Source organism: Physella acuta, unplaced genomic scaffold, assembly GCF_028476545.2.
Source record: "Physella acuta isolate Inbredline_101_S28 unplaced genomic scaffold, ASM2847654v3 ptg000256l, whole genome shotgun sequence".
In the NCBI taxonomy this organism is placed as follows: domain Eukaryota; kingdom Metazoa; phylum Mollusca; class Gastropoda; family Physidae; genus Physella; species Physella acuta.
Genome location: NW_026731775.1, coordinates 123,447 through 130,657, shown reverse-complemented (window position 1 = coordinate 130,657; position 7,211 = coordinate 123,447).

Here is a 7,211-nt window from a genome sequence, read left to right as displayed (position 1 = left end):
TAGGTATAAAGCAGAGAATGGCGGAGAGTGTGATGGAGTATTCACACCGAATGAACGGGGCCTTTGAAGCGGTAAAAGGCAAAATACCCGACATGGATGCGCGCCTGCTGAGGGACCATTTCATCGAGGGGCTGGCGACCCCTATGGCAAGAAGATATTTGAAGGAAGAGGTCTACAAAGACCCACAGTTGACCTTCCTTCAGGTCAGGAACTCAGCGATCCGCAGGTCCGAGGATGAAGACCAATCAAACTGTTCGGTAGACAAAGTCTCTGTGCCGGAACAGAAACAATCCCCACCCACAGGGACCGGCACGATGGAAACCATGATGGCTCAACTGTTGGCCCACCTGGATAAGGTTAACCAACGATTGGAGAGGTTAGAAAGCAGGTCAACAGCAGAGAATCAGGACAAAAACGGGACAAAACAGAGACAGGTTGAACAGCCGCGACCCGCCGGTCCATCGCTCCGGTGGACGGCTGATGGTCGACCAATTTGCCTGTCCCGCTCACAACCCGGACATATGGCACAACACTGTCCGGTGAAACGATCGCTCTCTGTAGGGCAGGTCAAGGCTACAGAGCGGCGAGGTTATGGCGTAAGAAACAAAAGGGGACAAACAATGAAAGAGTCTCAAACAAGACTCGAAGAGAAATTATCAGATATTGAAAAAATGAACTGTGAAATGAACTTGAATGTTGAAAAGTTTCAAGTGAACAATTTGTTGGCTAAGAAAAATGATGATAAGGAAGAAATGGGTAGACTTAAGAATGAGATCTCAATGTTAACCAGGAAACTGGATAGGGAAAGTTCATGCAAATTAAAAGCACAGGAGAAATGTTCATCTTTAGAGTGTCTGTTATCGGAAGAAGTAAATAAAAATAGTAGACAACAGAACAGTGTTGGCAAACTAGAAGAAATGAAAGAGTCTCAAACAAGACTTGAAGAAAAATTATCAGATATTGAAAAAGAACTTCAAATTACAGCAAGGCTGGGATCCATCGAACAGCGATGGGCAGCAGAATTGGCACTCTTTGACCTGGAGATAAAATATCGCCCGGGGCGGTCCAATGACAATGCGGACGCTTTATCAAGGAATCCTTACGAGAGACCGGGCGATGAGGAAGAAACGCTGACAGGAATATGTGAGGTCAGAGCGTCAACAGATATCCCTCACGGGGTGCAAGTGATGCAAAACGGGCAGACCGGGGTGGAGCACATTTCCACAGAGCCCGGACATATGGACATTAGTGATTTTAATTGTCTTAATCACAAAGAGATAAGAGATGCCCAGAGAACGGATAGTGGCTTACAGCCGCTGTTGAAACACGTCCAGGAACAAAAATTCCCAGGAAGAAGGGAAAGAGAACAATTTGGTCGAGAAACAAAGAAAATACTGAGTCAGTGGGACCGTCTCAGTATAAAGGATGGTGTTCTCATGCGGAGAATTCATGACCAAATTGATGGGACAATACACCAGGTGGTGGTGCCTGGACAATTACGAGAAGAAGTGCTAAGGTTGGCACATGACAGGGCAGGACACCAGGGTCAGGACAGGACGCACAAAATATTACGACAGAGGTGTTACTGGCCCAATATGGAAATGGAGGTCAAACGCCATTGTGAGGCTTGTGGGAGGTGTCAGCATGCGAAAATGCCAGTTGTCAAAATGAGACAGCCATCAGGACACCTACTAGCGACAAAACCACTAGAGATTGTGGCTATGGACTTTACGTCGTTGGAGCAATCATCGGATGGGACGGAACATGTGTTGGTAATGACTGATGTATTCACCAAATGGACTGTGGCGGTGCCCACACGAGATCAGACTGCCAAAACAGTGGCAAAGGTCTTAATAGAACATTGGTTCATCAAATATGGCATACCAAGACAATTACACTCTGACCAAGGAAGGGCCTTCGAGTCAGAAGTAATTAACCAACTGTGCAGCCACTACGGGATCAACAAATCTAGAACAACCACATTTAATCCGAAAGGAAACGGACAGTGCGAGCGGTTCAACCGCAGCATGCATGATTTGCTGCGTACTCTAGAACCTGAACAGAAAAAACGTTGGCCTGATTTTCTCCCAGAGTTGGTATATCTATACAACTGCACCCCCCATGCCACAACCGGCTTTTCGCCACACATGTTGCTGTTCGGACGGGAGGCTCGACTCCCTCTTGACTTGTTCCTAGGAAAAAAGGAGAGTATGACTGGCTCATACACTGCACTGGAATATGTGAATGAACATATGAGACGAAGTAGAGAAATGTACAGGGTAGTACAGGAAAGACTAGAACATGAAGCACGGCGAAGGGAACCGCCGGTACAGACAAAGGACCCGCCACTCAAACTGAACGACAGGGTATTACTGCGTAGCCACCCGTTAGGCAGAAACAAAATCCACGATCTCTGGGGACAGGAGATATGGCATGTCGTGGAGATGCCTAAAGTAGCAGGTGGCCCCTTTAAGATAAGACCCATCGATCACGCCAAACCGGATCGGTGGGCGAATATTGCTCAATTAAAGAAATATTGTCATAGTCAAGAAGAGCAGTTACACACAAGGAAACCTAAGACAATTAGGGAACCGGAAACTATAACGGAAATTCACATACCCATCCCGGAACCATGTCACCATCAACAGAACAACAGCGAGACACAAGTGGAGGATAACGGCAACGAAGAGGATCCCGTTCCTCCCAGAAGCAGGGAGACAGTAGACCATCAAATAAGTGGTCCGCGGAGAAGTTTGAGAAACAGAAAGAATACGAAATTTTTCGTCAGCAACCATCAATTCTTTCATGGTCGCGCTGGTATGAGAACAGACTGTTCAAATAGTCATAAAAGTGAACTGGTGAAGGCACCAAACGATAAAAGGTGGATGTGACTTCTAGAACTGCTTTGTGTCTGAGGAATATGATGAAGACACATTTGATATGTGAAATGGGGATAACTGTCAATCTTTTACGAATGGGACGACATTGACAGTGAATGGAACAATAAATTTTTTTTACGATGGTGCGATGGACATTTAGGAAGTGCACCTACCAAGCGTTGTTTGTGGTTGAAAACACACAAAAAAAGGCGGCGGTGGATGTAACTAGGGTGGGCCTAGTTACTAGTCACTATTGTTGAGAACGCGATAGTGCAGGTGTTGGACTGATAAGCCAACTGATAACGATCATAAAGCCACGGCGTAGCTTGGAAGGATACGACAAGCGCTGTCAACTTTGACACGACTTGGCTGACGAAACAGTGCAGATGTTATATTAATCGGACTGTACGACAGAAGCGGCGTAATTAACATTCTGATGCAACGATTAGAATCGAGTACGATTACGATTATGATAGAACCGAATACGACTACGGATACGAGGGGGATATAAGGAAGGCGACGGCTGAGCTCGCAGTCTACCTCTCTCTCTCTCGATCAGTCAGTCTGTGTGGCAGTATCAAGTTGGTTATATTGTGTTAAGAAGGACGATAGACATGTGTATTCAGTTATATGAAGACTAGTGAGGACTGTTGGGAGTCAGTTGATTCAAACTATTATTGTGAAGCATTCCTTTTGATTCATTATATTATTGTGAAGCATTTCTTTGATTCATGTAATAAAAGGATCAATAGCGAACCTGCATCTTCGAGTATCTATACTGTGGTCGATGTTGTGTAGAATGAGTGGTTAGACTCGGTAACATTTGGCGTTGTCGAGCAGAACTCGTTAACATTTGGCACTACAGGCAAATAGTCTCGTTACATATATATATATATATATATATATATATATATATATATATATATATATATATATATATATATATGTATGTATGTATACTTTGTTTTGTTTCTTGGGGGGGGGGAGTGACACCGCGAAGTGCCGCAACGGGTGACACCCGACCTAGCGACGCCACTGTGACTAACCTACCCCAACAAGTCCAGCCTGACAAACTGACCACAGCAAGAAGTGCCAACGTTTGAGTCCCAAAAATAAAATGGAACCACAAACGTAATCATAGAATTGGTGGTGTTAGACATATCTGTTGACAAGAAATCACAGCCTATCCAATGCTTTGTGGTTTACATTTGGTAGGGTCAGTGCTGTCGCTAGGTTGGGTGTCACCCGGTGCGGCACTTCGTGGTGACACCCCCCCCCCCCCGCAAAAAAGTATATATATATATATATATATATATATATATATATATATATATATATATATATATATATATATATATATATGTATATATGTGTGTGTGTGTGTGTGTGTATGTGTGTGTGTATATGTGTCTGTGTATGTGTGTGTCTGTGTGTGTGTGTGTACGTCGGCTTACAGACTTAATAAAAACGATGTTTATCTATGGTATGTTAATAATACAGTTGGATGTAGCATTGTTTTCTTCATAGTTAGCACGTTTACGTCATTGTGTCACTTCATTCTTGTTGTAATAATTGTCGATTGGTACTTAAAAGACTGTTTAACTTAAATAATCATTAATGGATATGGTAAAAAAAAGCATATTTCTTCGGTACATTTTGCTATTTTTTGTCTTGGTGTCACCCCCGTAAATGGTGTCACCCGGTGCGGTCCGCACCCTCCCGCCCCGCCTTCGCTACGCCTCTGGGTAGGGTTATCACTAGCGAATGAATGAATGATGGTCAATACCCCAAATAATTTTACCATAGACGTATACCGGGGGGTAAGGTATGGAAGAAAGAAAGAAGACAGAACATTACGTTGCCCTGGTCATACCCCACGACCGATTTTTAAAGACATCGTCTATGGTACCAGACGCAAGGGACACTATTTATGCCAATTTACGAGGTGTCTTCTTACGAAACCTGATGTCAGCACAAGGAGGTGGCTCAAGACCTAACATTTTGGTGACAGGATGTGCGGGTTGGCTCTCTTGTTGGTGAAGGCAAAAGAGCTGATGCAGCCTCTATGATAAGAGGGGGGGGGGGGGAATTCTGCTGAAATGGTAACAGCAATAATGGTCTTCAGGATTGTGGTAGAGACTGTCGATCCAGAATTTGCAAGGTCAACCAGAGTCTGCACCAACAAAACAAAAAATGCTAGTTAGTCTTATTTTCAGATCTGAAGAGCAATTACTTTTGATCTACCTCACGCTTTTCTGAGTTTGTTGAAGTTAAATTTTTACAGTTTTAAATGTTTAAATGTCTATAAAAGTGAACAGGTTTTTTCTTTTTCTTTTTTTATTTTATGACTGGCATTGACTCGCCGTTGGCCAGTTTTTCTTCCAGACTTTTTTCTCCGGAGGGGCACTGGATATTTTTGGGGGAAGAACTAAAGTTTCCAGGGGGGGGGGGGGAGGTACTGATATTTTCTATTTCTGTGTAAATTCCATTTCGCCTGCACGAAGAGATGCCTAGAACTGGAAGAAACTCTGCCGTTGGATAAGAGGGATCTGCTCATTGCAATTGACATGGACCAGCATTTTTTGGTGCATTTCGTGTTGTGAGCAGTGGCGGAACTAGAAAAAAAAGGCCCCCCCGCAGAATTTTTTTTTTGGGCCCCTATATATATATATATATATATATATATATATATATATATATATATATATATATATATATATATATATATATATGGCCCCATTAAGTTTTCGAAGTGAGAAACACCGACTCTCTAAATCTAGCCCAACACACTAAACTGACGATGATTTTTAAGAGGTTTTTATCAAAACGTTACCAACCGTGTATTTTTAGACGTGTGCCCTGTTTACCAGAAGTTGAATTAAATATTAACAATTTCGGCAGTTCATTTCTACCTACTAGACACGCCAAGGCATGCTGTAAGTCCCGCGGCGACGGCCCAGGTGTCAGGGGAGTCACGGGGCTTTTGGGAGGTACCGGTTACATTCAGAGTTTCTTCCAGGCATCTCTTCGGGGGGGGGGCTAAGCCCCCCGAAATTTTTTTACTGCCCCCCCCCCCCCCCCGAACGAAATGAAATTTATATACTTTATATAGAAAATATATACTTTTAACAGTGTCCGCCCCCCGAAGAAAGTCTACCGCCCCCCCCCCCCCCCCGAAAATTTCAAGTGCCCCCCGGAGAAAAAAGTCAGGAAGAAACACTGGTTACATTACTGCACAGGGGATGGGCGCGACATATTGTTTCTTCCGGCAGTCTGGAAGAAACATTGGTGCAACACTTGATTAGATTTAGTCATCGAGTGTAGTAGCGAGACTTATTCCTAGTGTTGTGGGAACTTTTAAACGACTGTCTGTGGGGGCCAACCTGCTCATATGTGATGCGCTCAGGATGACACTGTCGCCGGTGATTTAAAGTAGTAACCTCATCCGCTTATGCAAGATCTAGGGGTGCTAAATCACATATTTCCGTTGGGCGTCCCACACAATATGTAAACAAATGTTAGCCTATGACAGAAACCTTTGCGTGGCTGTCCTCAACAGCTTCCAAAGTTTTCATGGCGATTGGGTAAATGAGGCAGTAATGCAAAATAGACAGAAACATGTTTTTCACATGTACAACTGTATGTGGCCAGCTCACGCGTCGGATAACCTTCTGATTTAGGGGGGGGGGGGGAATTCACAAATGACGTCACATTTTTAACGACTAACAAAAAGCCAGACCCTCACACACCCCCACCTCAATAACATCATTTATAAATAGTAATTGACTATTAATTATATAATAATGTTAAATTAATTCTAAACGTTCTAATTAATTTCTAAATAATTATATAAAAAATAATCTTACCTGCCCTGTTTTGTGAATTAGATGTGCCTAATACTAATAGTATGCAAATAAATCAATATCTGTTGACTAGTGCTGTCTAGTGTCTGACAAAATGTGCTAAAGTGGTGAATCGTACGTTTAGGAAGTATTTCATAAACGATACATTGATCGACTCGATACTTGCGAGGCTAAAAAAGAGGGATGGGATGGGGGTCGGCTCGGGAAAAATCTTGAAAGAGACAACAAAGCGCCTATGTACCATCGCCCATTGTAAAACTTACTCAGGGGAGATAATTCCAAGTATAGGCCTTAAAGTTTACTATGATATTTCTTGTAAAAGTAAAAATCAAGTAAACGTATATAAAAACGAAGTTTCTAGTATTATATTCTTTTTTATTATTCGTAGGATACAAGATAGTACAGAATACAAATTCAACCACTATCACTAACACATATTAACATTGAAAAATGTTCAATGGATTTCGGC